Raw genomic sequence first — 19,562 nt, forward strand, 5'->3', positions numbered from 1 at the left:
ATTATTACAACAATGCAATAATACTAATGCATTATGTAATGTTGATCCTCAATGTGCTGTATCTTTTCATTTTTTTTTCTCAGTTCAGACTAAAATGATTTTGTGCACATCAGAATTTCACCTTCAAAGAGTTAACCAGCTATTCATATTAAAAATGTAGTGACATCTATATACCTCATTGATTTCCAGCAGTTGTCCCAGAATAACTTCATAATTATTTTTCTAGTAATTATTTTGAAATCTAATTATAAGATTTAATTTGTAAAAGTTCCGGAGCTGGTATTCTATTATTTGAAAAAAAAAAATCAAGCTGACTGGCTAACTTCTAATAACAATGAACTCAATAGTGATCTCTCACTCACCAAAAAAAAAAAAAAAGCCCTGATATTTTTTGTAACATTATCTAAACATTTATTGAAGAGCATAGTCCTTACTCCACACTGAAAGAAGGACATCTGAAAATAAATTACTGAAGGCTAAATAGGTTAGTTCTCAGAAATGAAAACTGTTAGACTATTGTTCTTTTATATCCAAAGGGATTTCCATTGTGTAGAGTGTTTCAGACTGTGCGAGAAATCCTTTGGGAATACACTTCTCAGCTTCTCCAGTAATGGAGCACATCGTCTCTGTACCTAATAACCACTGTGATAGCTAAGTAGTTGACAAAATCAGTAAGAGCTGCTCTTCACAAAGAAGAGGACATGTATGTTTTGGTCTACAGTTGCTGAGATTCATGGCAGTTTTCTGAGAGGATGCTGTAGGTTCATGGACCAAGAAAGGTAGGTTCATGCCAAGAAAGTCACTACTGAAGTGATAAAATCTGGGACTTGCTGCCCACCATGTGAGGAAACACACCCACACACACCCACACCCACACATACACAGAGCCATCATTATCAAATTTAAGCTTCATCTTCAACCAAACCATCCTTGGGGCCTCTTAAGAACAGGTCCACTTGGTGAGGTGCAGAGCTTTCAGGATGGGTTTGACAGCATTGTGCTCCATACCCTCTGCATTGCTGTCCTTATTGCTGTTTCTCAGGCTGCTTGTACTGCAGGATAAAGGCACCCACGCTGTGTTTGGGGAGAGATGAACTTGGCATATCTCACAGAGAAGCTGTGTGGATATCCTGAACCCTCATACTGTTTTACTTAACCACGTGCGTGAAGGTTGGACCTGAGTTAAGAGATCAGGTTCACCTCCTACAACCAGTTCTGGAAGCTGGGTTGAAGTAATTGCTGGATGTAGACTTGCAGTGCGAGAGAGGGAGAAAAAAAGAGGCCTGAGATTTACCTTCCCTTGTCACTGTAAAAATCCTCAACTGTTGAAACAGGATATTGACATACATGTCTGAATTCCCACACCTACAAAACTAGGTGTTTCACTGAAAGGTGATAATTGCTCTCTCTGTGGTTTGGAGGGGCTTTTGTGGGTTTTTGTGGTTTCCTTTCTTTTTTTTTGTTTTTCATGATGCTATGCAACGAGGAACTACTTCAAGAAAGATAGGGATTTAAAGTCTATTAGCAGAAACTTCTGTCTTAACGTTTAAACTAGCCCACTCATTGGGACTAGAATATTACCATGCATTCTCCAAGTTCTGGAAGGAGGCAAAACCAGTACATTGAGCATACAGTTAAATGGAAAAATATGTACCATAATCTATTTCATAGAAAAGTTTTGTGGGTTTTGTTTTGTTCTGGGTTTGTTTTTGTTTTTTTTTTAAAGACAGCTGATGATGCTGTCTCTTTAAAGAAAAAATATATAAGAATGCTATCAAATGACTTTCTGGACCCAAACTGAATATGGCTATTTTAGAGAACTACAAAAGTATTTCTTTTTCTAGTGCCCTCTCGTGACAACCTTTAGCGAGTAAGTAATACATCATCAAAGGTCTGTGCTTTCAACAGCACATCTATTGCAGTAGATTGCTGTGAAGGAGCAGTGTAGAAGAGCAAGACACGGTCATCAATTACAACTGCTAGAAATATGTCAACGGGTTCAAGTTTGAGATTCCTCTCTAGCTTTGGAAAGCAGGAGTTGAAAAGCTCTACCAGCTGCAACTTCAGTGTCTTTTATACAGCCAGAAAAATTAGAATTTGCCCAAACTTTCTTGCTCGTGGCCAGCATTAATGATGCAATGAAATGCATTTACTACTTTTAATATAACTAGATATGAATTTAAGATGTTATTTTTTAATTATATCATGAAAATCGAGAGTCTTACTTTCCCTATAAACTTTGATGCATTTTGGTATAATTCTTCACTTCCCTAAGACTCCATGAAATTAGTATTGCCATTTATGTTGTGGACCCTCAAGTAGGACAATGTTTTACTAGATACAGCACAAAACCTGAGAGACAATGAGCATCTCTGGGAGATGTGAGTATGTGAAGGGGAATTTGATACAAAGCCAATTGAAGGCAGTGAAATAACAATCTTCCCCTCTCTAAGTTTTAGGTCATCTCTGTGGCCACTTCAGACCCTTTTGTACCTCCCAGTCCAAAGACTGACAACTGGAACATCTGTGACAGTGGCAACAAGATGACATTCAAGTCCTTAATTAGACAAAAATATTATTTTATAAAGTTGGAACTTTCTCAGTCACTTCTAATTGCAATGAAACTCCAGCTATTTGGTTCTAGAACAAAGATATGAATCTCTTTGTAATGAATGCAACCTTGGTGACAATAGAGTGATTATTTCTCAAAATGAGTTGGAGTGGGTTAACCTCGGTGGGCTGCAAGACCCCTACTGAGTTGCTCTATCACTCCGCCTCCTCAACAGGAGAGTTGGATGGTGAAAAAGAAAGACAGAAACTGAACCACCTTCCTCTCACCCATTTCTTTCCAGGTCCACCTTCACCTTTTTGCTCCCGGCTCCTCTCCCACTGAAGAGCGCAGGGGGTGAGGATGGGGCTTGCGGTTGGTCCATCACAGCCGCTCTCGGCCACTCCCCCCTCCTCACCCGCTCCAGCGCGGCCCTTCCCTGGGCTGCGGATAGGTCCATGCTCCAGCGGGGTCTCTCCAGGGATCAGGGGATCCCCGCTTCGGGCTGCAGCACCTCCTGCCCTCCTCCTGCTGTGCCCTCCTCGGCTCCCTCTGCTGCTGCGCCCTCCTCGGTTCCTTTGGATCTACAGAGATGAGTAAAAGACAGTAATGCAAATTCATGGACTGGGTAATAGGCAACGTAGCAGCAAAGCAGCCTGGAGTTTTGCAGCTTCTGTGGGAGGTGTTCATACACTCTTTTCAGGTGTAGCAAAACATTCCTTTATTGGCCTCTCTCGTGAAGCTGTTATGCAGGGAATCTGATTACAAAAGTGCTACTGGAAGTGTTTTAATTTATTTTATTGCAGTCACAGGTTGGAGGGAATTTCCCAACTAGCCTGTCTACTGCAGGTAAAATACATTTTGACTGGGCTGAATTGCAGTTAATGAGGAGAAGTCAGACTAATATCAGGCCAAGTTGGATGAGGCTTTGAGCAACCTGGTGTAGTGGAGGGTGTCCCTGCCCATGGCAGGGGGGTTGGAACTAGGTGATCTTTGAGGTCCCTTCCAACCCAAACCATTCTATAATTCTGTAACTCTATAATTTCCTTGCAAATTTTATTTTTTTCTGTTTCATACTTAGGCTGAGAAACTCCATCTTTCATGGGCACCGCACTAGAATTAAGTGCAGGACATGCTGAAATCCCGTGGTAATTTCATGGAGTCTTAGGGAAGTGAAGAATTATACCAAAACCCCAGTTTTTGCACATCCGGATAGACATTCCTGTGCCTCTTAAAGCATTACAGATCTGCCATTCAGGTCTGAACCACTGAGTGACTGGAGACAATATAAGATGAAGATCCTTAGCATATACAGAATTGGAACCTGTGACTGATGAAGGAACCACTCAGGAGATCTTTATAACAAGATGCACAATGAGTAAGGAGAATTTGCAGCTAGATGAAGCTCAAAAAACCTTGCATGTTCTTCCATCATAAGCATGAGTCTTTCTCCCAACCTGAAGACCACTGAGACTGATCACTGTCTGAAATAAAAACCGTGTTCTCCAATTGTTTTAAATGGTACCAACTCAGAGGATCAGAAAGTCAGAAATTTACACTTTTATTTTACCAGTAGGACTTTCTGAAATGAGCTTTTAAGCTTAGCTGGAATGCATTTACAGAAAGATTTTCATTTTATTCTAAATAGCCAAGGCATCTGCGCGTCAAACACTATTCCCTTCCTTCTGCATGGTAAAGTAGTTTTCAAAGTCCTTGACTTATTGAAAAGATCACTGCTTCCCATATGCACTGGAATGCTGATTGAGATGACCTTACATATCTGCAGCCCATCAGTCTTTTCTTCTTTCTCCTCTTGTTTATGAAATTATGTTTTCAATAGCAGTAGCAGGCAGAATTCTGATTAGGCTAGCAGTTTGCCCCTTGGAAATGGAACAAGAATGACAAAGGATCCAAAGTTTTAATTGCATTGGCAGTTTTCCCCATTCATAAAAGTTCAGGAGAAAGAAAGATTCAGGACAGGGTCATATGCAAGTGTGCCATGCATATGCAGAGCTCTTACATACTTTATTGTTTAACAGATTCTATTGTAACGTACTTTTTTTTTTTCCATGTGCACTTGTATTAACACAGAAAGCATCCCTGTGAGTCAGTCACAGACTAACAACTTCCTTTCCAACATGTAGCTCATCAAGGTGACCATCGCTGTTCTTCACTACATTTCAGAAAAGCATGGGTGACTTAGCTGTGATGAAAACCCAACCTGCACATTGTGCTGTGCAACTATGTCTTATTTCATGATGTTTTGCCTATCAGGGCACCTATGCCAAAAGCATTATAAAAAATGTGGGGGATATGGAGAAAGAAAGTGGTTGTTATCCTCTCTGCTATTCTGAAGAGAACTGAGAAAATGTATTCCTTCTGAAAGAAGAGTAACTATCAGAGCATCCTGAGCTCATGTGCTTGCTGATCTCACTGCCAGCTGGCAGCCTTACTGGATCTCCAGTCCAACGGATTCACTCTGGGACAAAGAGAAGCCATGTTTTTCTGAGAGCTGGATGGCAGACCTACCTCGTGATGACCCATTCAGACTGCATCAATGAGAGGCTGAAATGGGTTGTGAGAAGGCTTTGAATATTTCCACATAGAGCTGTCCTCTGTGCCTGGATGCTCACAGCACGAGAGAGGGAGTGAATCAAGGTATGAAAATGGGCATATGTTAACTGACAATGTTTGCATCATCCAAGAGATGAAGGCAGAGCTCTCATAGTGTGCATCAAGTATCTCCCTTGAAACCACTATGAATCAGTGAATTACTACTGCAGCTGCTGCTATTAATAAAACATCAACAACCAAATGTCTTTAGATAAGGTCTGGAAACAGCAGTATGTTATACCCTTACATGAAAATGACGGTTATTTACAGTATATTTAGGATTCCAACATGACGCCTAATGCAATTAGTCAAAATCGTTTTGAAAATAGCCAAGAATCCCTAGGATGTCTCAACAGGCTAAAAGAAATCTAAGTAGAGTTAAAAAGCCTCTATTAATGATCCTGCTGTGACGGAATAAAATAGAAGCTGATGCTCCTTGCTAAGCAAATGAAACCAAAGTGACATTACTTATCCCTGCTATTAATTCCATGATCTTAATTCCTAACGGAAATTTTCCGATTTCCATTCCCTTAAATACATTTACCTCTAGTAATTTGACTTACGCCTTGAACAATGTACCAGCTTGCTTCAAATAGCTCTGTGCTGATTCCAGGTTTCTTTATAATCTAGTTAGAGTTGCTATATATTCCATTCAAGGTGTTTTCGTCTATGTTTTGGAAAATAAAGGTTTGCTTTTTACTTTATAATCTTGAGTAACTGAAAAGTTCATGCATTTTAAATATTTTGGGGGGGGGGGGGATAATTAGAGAGATCAAGGCACATTTGAGAGAAGATTAATGGATCAATTTATAGGAAATGTGCTTTAGGTCATTCAACATATTACAAAAAGTACTGCATTTGAGTTTCTTAGTATCTTTCTAAAGTTTCTGCATTCAGTGTGAAGCTTTTGATTTTTCTTGTTTGTTTTGTTTTTCTCTTCCCCAGGTCTCTGCCTCAAGATGAGATGTTTTGTCTGATTGACTTTGTCTGGTTGACTTTGTCTGGCTGTTTTTTCAGATTTTCACCTAGGAATACAAAACCAATTTTCAGTAAGGAGGTTAGAGGAAAATGCATTGTTTTTTCAACATTAAAAAAAAAAAAATATTTGCTTCACTGTTAATAGGTTTTTGAAATTTGTGTAAGGGTTTGGAAATTGGCAGGAGTCTTGCTCCTGTTTCAGATGTGTGACTTTTTCCTGAATGTCCCCTGAAAATTAATTATGTTCAGACAATTTCTTAGCTCCCCATGTGCAGAAGAGAGTTGCCAGGTACTCCATTTTCACCGAGTAGTTGGTAAGTTCCCACAATCCCTACACAAACACCGATGAGGTTGCAGGTTCCTTTTCCATATAATTTCCAACTAGAAAATCAGAAAAGACTGTTTTTCCAGAGGCGTATTCAGTATTGCTTTAGTGCTCAGCTCTTAAAAGAATGAGGAGGAGGCATGGATGGATTGGAGAAAAACAGAATTACATGGATACTGGTTAAAAAAAGCAAGAGAAGACTGAGCAGAGGCTGGGAGAAAGGAGAGAACAGGTTAGATGTGTGTAAGGGGGATAGAAATTTAGGTACTGAGGCAGGAGAGTCCTTTATCATACAAGAAGGTTTTAGTAGGACACCTTCCCAGCACTGAATGCAGGTGCCCTCAATATGCATTCCTTTGCCATCACCAGGGACGGGTGTCAGCTCCAAACCATGGACATTTCGATGTTAGTCTATACTTGTGCTGGGAGCCTAATAATGCTTTGTGATATTCTCTGTAATCAGATGGCTTCACAATTTCTTCCGCCACATCCCTGGTCTCTTCAATGGGAAAAAGATGAGTCAAACTTAGAGATATATCCAGGACATGTATTAAAGGTCTGTTGTCTGTGGGATCCTCGTAGTATTACTTACAGAATGTGGAATTTATGTGAGGTGCTGGAAAGACGAAAGTGTACAAGAAGAGAAGGACTGGCTTCCATGTATGGGAAAGTGGAAGCTATCCTGAAGGACACAACTGTTTTCCTGCCTCTGCCACTGAGCACGTCACTTGCATTGCATAGTTACTGCTGACTACATCTTCATTTTGTGGAAAGCCTAAGACATTCAAGGACAGATTTGCTTTTGACTGAACTTTCCCAACTACAACAGAAACTCATTAGAATTTGCCTTTGAGTATACCAGATTGCTAAATACTCTAGAAAACCAATGTGTCAGCCTCTCAGGTCCAGTGTGACAGAATGGTGTTGTGCATTTGTAAGTATGACACTAATAATATCCATCTCAAAGATGTCCTACCCCGTGCCCATAAGTGATCTGGGAAGGTTAAGGCAGGAATAGCTCTGAGAAGCTGCTGCATGCACCATCGAAATGATCTTGGAGAAATGAATGGGGTTGTAATCAACGCAGGGTCTATTCAGTGAGAAGGAACCAGGTAGGGTGAGTCTGTCTATCCCTTGCTTGGCAGAGCAACCCTTTAGAGTGTGTGACCAGTCAAACAGTTACAGAAACATTTTAGTCTGCCGGCACAGAAGAGGATATAAAAAACTCCCAAATATGCCCCCAATACACCTCCCATATCCCACCCTGTCCTTCTCTTTCTTTGGCTCTGCACTGTTTGACTTGTCCTAAAACTCCCACTCCAAAGCCCTATTCGTTGTTCTGCTTTTTGACTTGAAAACAATGTCCACATCAACCGATCTGGCTAAGGATAAAGTTTCTCCTTGTTTCAGTCTGCCAGGAAATACTCTTAGGCCATAGAATCATAGAATCATAGAACCACAGAACCATAGAATCAGAGTGATTTGGGTTAGAAGGGACCTTAAAGATCATCTTGTTCCAGCCCTCCTGCCATCTTTCACTACATCAGGTTGTTCAAAGCCTCGTCCAACCTGGCCTTCAACACCTCCAGGAATGGGGCAGCCACAACTTCTCTGGGAAATCTGTTGTGGTGCTTCACCACTCTGAGAGTGAAGAATTTCTTCTTTATATCTAATTGAAATCTCCCCTCTTTCAGTTTAAAGCCATTGTCCTATCACTATACACCCTTGTCAAAGTCTCTCTCTAGGTTTCTTGTAGGCCCCCTTTAGGTACTGGAAGGCTGCTAGAAGGTGTCCCCAGATCCTTCTCTTCTCCAGGCTGAACAACCCCAACTCTAATTCATGTGTGTTACAATCTTTTCTCAGTAACTACCTTCTCTGGAGAGTTATACGTCTTCCAGTAGAATGAACTATGTTTCCTGGGGGTCTGTACATCTTCCAACAGAGTCAACTACGTTTCAGGGGGGTTTTCTATCTTCTAGCAGGGTGTGTGGTTCTATCTTCTAGCAGCACAAGTTCAGTGCTGAGACGGCAGTGCTGGGAATGGTGAGCACAATGCAGGATGGGAAGAGATGGTGTAGTGGCAAGACACATCACTGTGTTTTCATATTAAGCACCACCCACCACTTTTTTTTTCTTTTATTCTTTTCATAGATTCATAGATTCATAGATTCATAGATTTCTAGGTTGGAAAAGACCTTAGAGATCATCGAGTCCAACCATCCCTAATCCCCATTAAACCATATCCTCAAGTAGCTCATCCACCCTATTCTTAAACACATCCAGGGATGGGGACTCAACCACCTCCCTGGGCAGCTTATTCCAGTGGCTGACAACCCTTTCAGAGAAGAAATACTTTCTAACATCCAACCTGAATCTCCCCTGACTAAGCTTATGCCCATTTCCTCTTGTTCTATCACCCATCACTAATGTAAAGAGCCCTTCCCCTACCTCCCCACCATCTTTTCTCAAGTATTTATAGGCCGTAATCGGGTCTCCCCTCAGCCTCCTCTTCTCCAGGCTAAACAGCCCCAACTCCCTCAGCCGCTCCTCATAAGTTTTATTTTCCAGCCCCTTGACCAGTTTAGTTGCCCTTCTTTGGACTCGCTCCAGGAGCTCAATATCTCTCTTAAAGCGAGGGGCCCAAAACTGGACACAATATTCCAGGTGCGGCCTCACCAGTGCCGAGTACAGGGGCAGGATCACTTCCCTGCTCCTGCTGGTCACACTATTCTTGATACACGCCAGTATCCCATTGGCCTTTTTGGCCACCTGGGCACACTGCTGGCTCATAGCAAGCCGGTAGTCAACCAACACCCCCAGGTCCTTCTCCGCCAGGCAGCTCTCCAGCCACTCCTCCCCGAGCCTATAGCGATGCTTGGGGTTTTTATACCCCAAGTGAAGGACTCTGCACTTGGCCTTATTAAAGCTCATGCCATTGGCCTCAGCCCAACGATCCAGTCTGTTCAAATCCCTCTGAAGGGCCTCCCTACCCTCGAGCAGATCGACACAGCCTCCCAGCTTGGTGTCGTCCGCAAATTTACTGAGGGTACATTCAATCCCCTCATCCAGGTCATTGATAAAGATGTTAAACAGAACTGGACCCAGCACTGAGCCCTGGGGAACCCCACTGGTGACCGGCCTCCAGCCGGATTTAGCCCCATTTACCCCCACTCTTTGGGCCCGGCCATCCAGCCAGTTTTTAACCCAAAGGAGGGTGTGCCTATCCAGGCCAGCAGTTACCAGTTTCTCCACCAGAACACTATGAGAAACTGTATCAAAGGCTTTACTGAGGTCCAGGAAAACTACATCCACAGCCCTTCCCTCGTCATAGAAGGTGATCAGGTTTGATTGGCAAGACCTGCCTTTCATAAACCCATGTTGACTGGGCCTGATCACCCGGTTAACCTGTACGTGCTCATTAATAGCACTCAAGATAACCTGTTCCATGACTTTGCCCATCACCGAGGTCAGACTGACAGGCCTGTAGTTCCCCGGATCCTCCTTCCGCCCTTTTTTGTAAATGGGGGTAACATCCGCCAGCCTCCAGTCCAGCGGAACTTCCCCAGTGAGCCAAGACTGCCCAAAGATAATGGACAGGGGTTTGGCAATGACATCCGCCAGCTCTCTCAGGACTCTCGGGTGGATACCATCAGGCCCCATAGACTTGTGGGCATCCAGCCGAAGGAGCAGATCCTTGACCCGTTCCTCTTGGATCACAGGAACTTCGATCTGCTCTCCCTCCCTGCACTCAGACACCAAAGGCCAGCTCACCTGGGAACTGCTGACCTTATTATTAAAGACTGAGGCAAAGAAGGCATTAAGGACCTCAGCCTTGTCTTCATCCCTAGTGACTAACGTACCCCCTGAGTCCAGTAGGGGCTGGAGGTGATCTTTAGCCCTCCTTTTGTTATTAATGTATTTATAGAAAGACTTTTTGTTGTCCCTTACGGAGCTGGCTAGTCTAAGTTCCAATTGGGCTTTTGCCTCCCTGATTATCTCCCTACATGCCCTAACTTCCTCCCTGTATTGATTCCTGGATGCCTGCCCATTCTTCCAAGACTTGTAGACATCCTTTTTTCTTTTGAGATGTTCCCAAATCTCCTTTGTCATCCAAGCTGGTTTTCTACCCCGGCGGCTCGACTTCCGGCACACAGGGACAGCTCGCTCCTGTGCCACCAGAATTTCCTTTTTGAATAGTAACCATCCCTCCTGCGCCGCCTTACCCTTGAGAGCTGTCTCCCATTGGACTTTGTTAACCAGACTTCTAAACAGCCCAAAGTCAGCTCTCCCAAAGTCCAGCTTGGCCGTTTTAGTGTTCCCCCTCCTAACTTCCCCTAGAATTGAGAATTCTATTATCTCGTGGTCACTAAGCCCCAGGCGTCCTCCAACCTTCACATCTCCCACAAGACCTTCTCTGTTCAGAAACAGCAGGTCTAGGGGAGCTCCTTCTCTAGTCGGTTCACTAACCAGTTGTGAGAGGAAGTTGTCCTCCACACTCTGCAGGAACCGCTTAGACTGTTTCCTGACTGCCATGTTATACTTCCAACAGACATCAGGCAGGTTAAAGTCACCCATAAGGACAAGGGCTAGTGAGCGCGAGACTTCCCCCAGTTGTTTAAAGAATAGCTCATCAGTCTCACTGTCCTGATAGGGTGGCCTGTAGCAGATACCCACTACAATATCCGCCTTCATAGGCCCCTCTTTGATTTTCACCCACAGACATTCTACTAGGTCATCCCCAACATTTAACTCTAAACAGTTTAGATCTTCCCTTACATACAGGGCAACCCCACCACCCCTTCTACCTCTCCTATCCCTCCTGAAGAGCTTGTAGCCATCCATGGTAGCACTCCAGTTATATGAGTCATCCCACCATGTTTCAGTGATGGCAACTATGTCGTAGTTTCCCCGGATAGCAAGAGCTTCCCCCCAAAGTCTGCAGAAAGGCATGAGAACTTTCAAAATATAATCATCTCACTACTTTCAGAGAAGTTGCAGATTCTTCTCTTTTTCATTTCATGGTGTTTCTATGGAGAAGGCTGGTTTGGGAGTTCCTATCTCACACAGACTAATGAACTCCCACTGAACTCTGACTGACAGCCTGTATTGACTGTTTATATTCCAATAAGGTAACAATGCAACGGAAATAATACAGGTACTGTTACATGGACCCATGTATTATGCTTTTCTAAACACATTTCTGTTTGTGTGTATGTCATACCGTGTATTGGCTTTTTGCCACTTTCTACTCCCTGTAAAATTACTTTTTGGACTATGTGCAAGTAGATATTTCAATAGAGTCTCTGAAAGAACAGACTAAAGGAAGATAGGGAGAACAGACCAATGATTTTAGAAAGAACTGTGTGTAATTCCATTTGTATTAAAACTAGGAAATGTTCAGAGTAGAGCAACAAGATGATAAAATCTCAGGAACAACTTGGATCTGAGAAACGATAGTGCAAACTAGGTGTCTTCAACCTGGAAAAGAAGTGACTGAAAGGAAGGACAGTATTATTCTGCAAGACTTACGAATGGTACACAAAGGTTGTATGAAGGATGTGAGTGTAGACTGAAGATTGCTCTGCTTCCTTAGGTCAGAGGAAAAGTGGGTCCTCTGGAACACCTGTTATCCTTAGTTTGCCTGATCCAAGTTTATGCTATAGGCAGAATTAAAAAGAGGCCATAACACCTGCAGAAGAGGTTTCATTAGGTACTGACTACTTCTTATTTATTTCAAAACCAGATGGAGAAGTTATTTACCAAAATGTAGATACTTACAGTGTAGGTGTCTACAGCTGAACTATGTCCCTCCAAAGCTTTCTTTTAAGTGAATGGAGAGTGAGTCAATCAAGTTACTGAAGTATAAGACATGATTCATCTCATCCAAAAATAGATATATAAAAAAGATCAAACTGACTGCACTCTCAACAAGCCTGTTTCTTTCCATGGGCAGTAGAAGAGAGACCAAGGTTCAGGTGTAGAAATCTACACTGTAATTAAAAGCAGCAAGATCAGCCTTTCCATCATGTCTGACAGCCCTGGAGACCAATTTCTATGGCTTCAGCTATCCTAGCAATTAGGCAAATAGAATAGGAGTTGTGAAGACACCAAAACTTTAAATGTCCCCTTTACCTTGAGATGGACAGCTCCAAGTTGAGAGCAGAGATGGTGAATGCTGCTAGCTGGGTGGTGTGTCTCAGCTTGAAGGTATGCTGTGATCGGTCATATTTTCTGGTCTGAGCCTGGTTAAGAGGTTGTATCCATCCTTCTATACTACTTTCTTAACATCCTGGTCCTCTGCTAGAAATTATTACACCTTCAGGTCTACTTGTGTAACTTCTTATGCTGTTACTCTCCAATCAAGTCTGTTACCCAATAATTAAAATTGTTGAGGCACAGTTAGCAGGAGCGAGTTGTAACCACTTACCCGACTTCAGTTGGAGCATGGCTGTATCTCTGATCTTTGAGTAACTTGTCTGTATTTTGTGTCTTTTTAATATATGTATGAGCATAGCTGAAAATCTTGGTCGAAAGGAGTATCAGCACTAGAGGGAAATGACCACCTGCTGATTTTAGAGAGAAACCTGTCTTAACAAATACTGTAGAAACTGCTATGCCTTTTTCACATGTGTGCTGGACAACCTAAAAGCCACAGAAGCTAAATGTTCTTGAGTATATATTCCTAGGAAGCACGAAATGTACTGTACTACTGGGATGATAAATTAATGTTTCAAAAACCTGACATGTATATAATTGCACGTACAGACAAAACAATCAGCTGTCTAATAGTTTCAAGTGATGTTGTAAACAGTCAAACTTGAAAACCTACAGCAGTATATGCTCATGGATGAATTCTTATGCACAATGAGACCTTTATAACTTTGCTCTTCCAAATACTCCAGATACTTGACAGATGCCCATGAATTGCCGCTGCCATCCACAGCAAGACTGTTTAAATTGATTTTTCCCCCCAAATCAAGTACCAACTTCATAGCCTGGACAGTACTTACCTGTTGCGGACTACTGATGCCTCAATCTTCGGGGATCACAACCCAGAAGGTCGTTGTGATCTTCCTCGTATATCAGAAGGCTCTAACACCCTCCAAAGGTCCTTGTCACAACCAAAGGTTTCTAACAGAGAGCTTCAAGACGCTGCTCTCCAGGGGCTCCTATCACTCCAGTCTCCAGGAGGGAACTGCCCCCCTCCCTCCTGGGAGTGCCCCACCTTTAAACCTCCATGAGTCACGTGGTTTCCGGTTGACCAACGTGACTCACAGCACCTGTCCTAACAAGGCACAGGTGCTTTCTATTGTAGTAGCCAGGAACTCCCCCGACAATTCCCCCTTTCTTTTTTTGAAAAAAAAGAAACAAACACCTGGTAGCCTTTAGGGCTTTCCAATGTTCCAGTTCCATTTTTCATCGCCATTTGTCAGATGCCTTGGAACAAAACCGTGGGGGAGTCGTTCTTATGTTTTCCTGTCATACCATGTCGGTGGTGGATATATCCACTGTTCTGATGAGTTGGATACATCCACCCTGGTTGTTCTGGCTGCTTAATCTGCGGCTGCCGCAACATTCCTTCAGGGGTCTTTTCCGGATTAGTTTGCGGTTGTTGCAGTGTTCCCGCAAAGGGCTTGCCTGGAGTATAAGACATCTGTGCATATTTTCTCTTTCTGCTGCTCCTCGGCCTGCCATTGGATTTGCAGTTTTTTGCGAGATGACCTATTCTCCCGCACTTATAACACTTCAGTTTATTATCTGAGGCCATCAAGGTGGTTGCTAGCGCGGTCATTTCATGTTCCACGGACCCGACCTTAGCACATGCAATGACCATCTCCTCTAGGGAGGGGTCCCCTGGGAGTATTTCAATAGCTCTTCGGCAGTCAGCGTTGGCGTTATCCCTTGCGAGTTGTTTTGTCAGCAGGGCCCGTAGATTGCCGTCATAAACTTGTTTTTCTATAGCCCCTTGCAATCTTTCTACAAATTGTAAGAAAGGCTCCTTGATTCCTTGTTTAATTGTAGAATACCTCGCTTGGGGTTTCGCCATTTCTATGGTCCGCATGAGGGCCTGCATTCCTATTTGTTTGATTTGCCCAAGAATTTGGGGATGCCATTGGGCCTGTACCGCCGGATTACTAAATACCTGACCCGTTCCCATCAGGACATCTGCACCTACGGCATAACATGGGTCACCTTGGGGTAACTGTATATTTTGTAGTGCCTGACGGTCAGCCAGCTGCCTCCATGTGCTCATAAAAATGGAGCGTTGTACCGGCTGGAACATAATCTGAGCTAGATGTTGAAAGTCATACGGCACCAATATTTCCAGGTTTAGTAATCGTAATAATTGTGTTACTGCTGGGGAGTTTGGCCCATACTGTGCTACCGCTTTTTGTATGTCTCATACGACTTTCCATGACCAGCCCAGGTATTGATTGGGCTGGTTAGAACCCGGGAGGGTCAATTCCACAGGGAATACATTTGGCCTTTCCCCTATTTCCATCATGGATGATTTTTCGTTATTGACTGGCAGCCCCAAGACTTGAGCCAAGTCCCAATCCCCAGCCTCTATTGCTTTCATTTTTATTTCGTTCCAAAAACGGACCGGGTCACGGCGTTGAACTATTGCTGTAGGGGTTCCCAAGGGGTTTGGATTTAATAAACAGATAGATTCTAGTGATTTTTCCCTTGGTGGAGAAACCGGTGGTAATTCCTTAGCACTTGTCTTGGAGGTTTCTCCTGAAATTTCTTTTGCTACAGGGGGGGTCATAACCTGATGCAGTATCTCCACTACAGCTGCCAACTGCTGAGATACTCCTTGGAGCATTGTTACGGCCTGGCGCACTAGTGCTGGCTGCGCCAAATGTACCTGGGCCGGATAACCAGATACCACGGGATATGAAGTTGCCAAGGGTGGGGCCAATTGCTCGAATGGCGGAGCCGTAGGCATAACGCATCCTGAGGAGGAAGGGGGGGTTGCTGGGGCAAAGGGTGGGGGACGCTCCACTATTTCCTGCAGGGTGGAGTAGAGTCCCTGCATAGTCCCCGCAACTTTATTGACCTCTATGAACAGCGAGGATACGTCTAACTCACTGTCCACGCTGTCTGGAGTTAGTCTTCCTTCAGATGGTTCGTTGCTCCCTTCATACCCTTCACTTGCAGATACATAATCTGCTAATTCCTCTTCCTCCTCTTCTGCTGACCCCTTTTGGATTATATTATCTAGGGCCTCCCATGTACGCAGCAGGTCGGTCCGGCCCTTTTGATTAACCACAGCTTCATAGAGTAACTTATCCCCCAACCTTTTCCAAAGTTCTAGGTTAAAGGTAGAGGTGAGGTTGACTAGATCTTCATGTCCCGCTGCCCAGTTGAGTAGGTAATATAAATCCTCATTACTTATACTGAGCCCCGCAGCCATTCCTGCAGATTTGAGAAAGGTGAAGGTCTGGCTTTCCTTTACAAGATTCTGACCCATGTTCACTCTCAGCGGATCACCTTGTTCCAGGTGTCTTGGTCAGTCCGCAGCTCCTGCCGCTCTCAAGCTTCGGTCTGCAGTCCCAGTGGTTCCTGTTCCGACGAATCACGTCAGGGTCACCAATTGTTGCGGACTACTGATGCCTCAATCTTCGGGGATCACAACCCAGAAGGTCGTTGTGATCTTCCTCGTATATCAGAAGGCTCTAACACCCTCCAAAGGTCCTTGTCACAACCAAAGGTTTCTAACAGAGAGCTTCAAGATGCTGCTCTCCAGGGGCTCCTATCACTCCAGTCTCCAGGAGGGAACTGCCCCCCTCCCTCCTGGGAGTGCCCCACCTTTAAACCTCCATGAGTCACGTGGTTTCCGGTTGACCAACGTGACTCACAGCACCTGTCCTAACAAGGCACAGGTGCTTTCTATTGTAGTAGCCAGGAACTCCCCCGACACTTACCAGGATGGGAAAGATGAAGTTAGGCACCAAATGATCATATCTTGTAAGAAAATAGTGCTATAATTTACACTAAGGAATAATTTCTGAACTCCTCTTGGGCCTGCAGCCTGCTCCAGCACAGGAAGTTCAGGCAGCAGCTAATTCATGGTTCATCCCTACCTCAAAAGATCCATTATGTCAAAACCTACTCATTCCCCTTTTAAAATCAACATCTGTTGCCTGTAGATGACATAATGTGTAGTTTCCCTTGCCTGCATGAGTGACTTGCAACCCAAGAGCCAAAGTTCAAATGTTCCAGAAGAAAAAAAACATTGACTAAAGTGATAGGAAGGAAATGTGAGTCTCATTTTCTAATTAACATGAGGAGTCAGAGATGGATTCTCAAAAGCTTGAATACAAGAACTTAGGAAAAAAACATTGTTAAGGTTCCAGCCTTATCAATAACAGAGGGCTTCTCTGAACCACATTTCTTTCCAGGAAAATCTTATTGTAGCCTTTCAATATATAAAGGAGACTTACAAGAAAAACAAAGAGAGACTTTCTTATAAGAAAGGAAAAGAAAGACAGGGCCTGTAGTGTCAGAAAGAGGGACAATGATTTTAAATTGAAACAGAGTAGATTTAGATTGGAGATTAAGATTTTTTTTTACCATGAGGGTGATAAAACACTGGAACAGATTGCCCGAGAAGTTGCAGATGTTGCATCATTGGAAGTGGTCAAGGTAAAGTTGGATAAGGCTTTCAGCAATCTGATCTAGTGAAAGATGTCCCTGCCCATGGCAAGAGGGTTGGACTAGATAATCTTTAAAAGTCCTTTCTGATCGAAACCATTCTATCATGCTATGATTCTCCCAAAGAGACAGCAAATTTGCTAAAGAGAGGATATCTGAGATATTGAGTAATAACTGTGAAGTGTCAGAAGGGTTGCTGTGTCTAATATCAGGACAGCGTCGCTTTACGTCAGGACCTAGTTCTGAGAAATGTTTTCTGTCTGTTTTCAGGGTTTTCCAGATAGAGTTGACTCAATTCCTGATCAGGTCAGGACCTTAACAAAAAGGAGATAGCAAAGTCTTAACCTTTCTGTTACAGAAAAAAGATGATCTATTTTTAGTGAATTTACCTGCTGAAATTTTCTTACCTTTCTTCTTACCTGTTAGGCTATGACCAGAGAAAAAGAATAGATGGTAAGTATTTAACCTCTCATTCATTTAATGGACATCACTATTTCTTAATTTCAATGAATGGAGTACTCAGGTATGACAATATCTGAAAGTTCCCCTGCCCTGTATTTGAATATTTTGAGGATGCAAACATTGCTGCACTAGGAATCAATGACGTATTGCATTGACTGTTCTCTGCAAGAGATTCTAATGATGGATCCCCAACAGGTTCTTCATTTAATTCATCCTGTTCTGAGGAGGAGGAATAATGTACTCTGAGGCAGTTTTAAAAATAAACTTCCAATATGCTGAAGCCTTCGTGCCTTTCCAAACTTCAAAATTAGTAAAACCGCGTGCAAAATAATGGCATTCATATCTACTCTAAAAGCCTTTTCTCACCTAAAATTAGTCAATAATTGCAGAGCATCAGATAAAATCACTACCTGTTCTTACTGACATAGCTTCAAAATAACGTCTTCAAACTTGCCAATTTGTATTAATGAATCACAAGTGGAATCACTGGGCCAGATTTGTAGCTGGTGGAGGTTTCAGTCATGCTTAGCTGATTTACACCTACTGAAGTTCTCTTCTCTGCACCACAGATGGGTTACAAACTTTTCTGAACATGTCTGGTCTCTCTTCATTACTGTTAGCACCTTCCCACACTACAAAGTGGGTGTCTGAACCCCAAAGTGGATCTCTATGCTTTATTGCCCCTAATGGGTGGTAGTAGATGATTGTGGTATTTGCTTGTTCCTGACAATCTCCAGACAATACATAAGGAACGGCATCTCTGGTCTTTTGGGATCATCTTCATTCTCACAAGTGATATACCAATGTCTCATAATCATTGAATTGCCTTTTTTTTTCCCCCTCACCTCTTTGGTTTTCTTTCTTCTGAGCCACCTTTCTCCACTGAGGGACTTTCCCCATCCAGAGACAAGAATTTAATCTTTTATCACAATATGTGATCTGGATTATGTTGAATTTCAGCATATATTTTCATATATTTTCAGCTGAGTTTGGGCTCTGCAAAGATTCCTACAAGAAGATGATAACAGTCAATGAGAGTAGTTTAAGACCATATGTTGCTGTAAAATTGAGAAATCTTAGACACAACCTGGCATACAACTTAGCTGCACGGTATGCAGACTTAAAATAAAAACTGAGATATAGCCCAATCTTATATACAATTTACATCGGAAGGACAAATTACAACACAATGAGGATGGTTCCAGAGAGTCTGATTTATGACTATGTTTACCTTTACAAAAATCTCAAGCTGCAACTATTAATTAGCATCTCCCAGGAAATAGAGCCATCTAATTATTGATTGTTAACTGTAACCAGTGTAATAGTCACTATATGTGGAGCTGTTCTCCTCAGGAAAGGGCAATACTGGAAAATTCAGGCTTATGTTACTCATACGTACTGGAACAACGTTTCCAAAAGCTGTTGGGTTCACTAGGAGCTTCCACTTCCTGAAGCAGAGCGATACCATTTTTGACCTGGAATCTGTCAGGTGCATTGATAAAGAAAACATTAAGTGAAGTCTGGTTTCTGATGTGTGAAGGGCATGAGAGGGACTTTTCAGAAGCTAAGATACCATTTTAGTGTCATTGCTCCAGATTTCACCTCTGTCCTAGCTCAGCTGCAGCAGTCTATTCTGTTTGTGCAATGTATTTTTAATTAAGCAGGTGCCTGACCAAAACCCCTGAGAAATAATTAGGAATCATTCTGTAGATCTTAATAGACTTTGGTCCACTCAGTGAATAAACATGTATGTAAATGGTTAATATTAACATTTAAAGCAAATCTGGCATCTTTTCATGCATATTATAAATCACTAAAGTGTTTGCGAGTAGCCTTTCTGCTTTCTTTTGTTTGATTTAGAATCTATGATTCAATTAGGCATGAATCTTTTCTCGTGTGCCTTGTTCTTGTTCTGCTCTTATAAATTCTATGTTCTTCCTCTACTGCTCATGCTGCCATTTAACAAGACTGGAAATA

Source organism: Tauraco erythrolophus, chromosome 3 (genome assembly GCF_009769465.1).
Source record: "Tauraco erythrolophus isolate bTauEry1 chromosome 3, bTauEry1.pri, whole genome shotgun sequence".
In the NCBI taxonomy this organism is placed as follows: Eukaryota; Metazoa; Chordata; class Aves; order Musophagiformes; family Musophagidae; genus Tauraco; species Tauraco erythrolophus.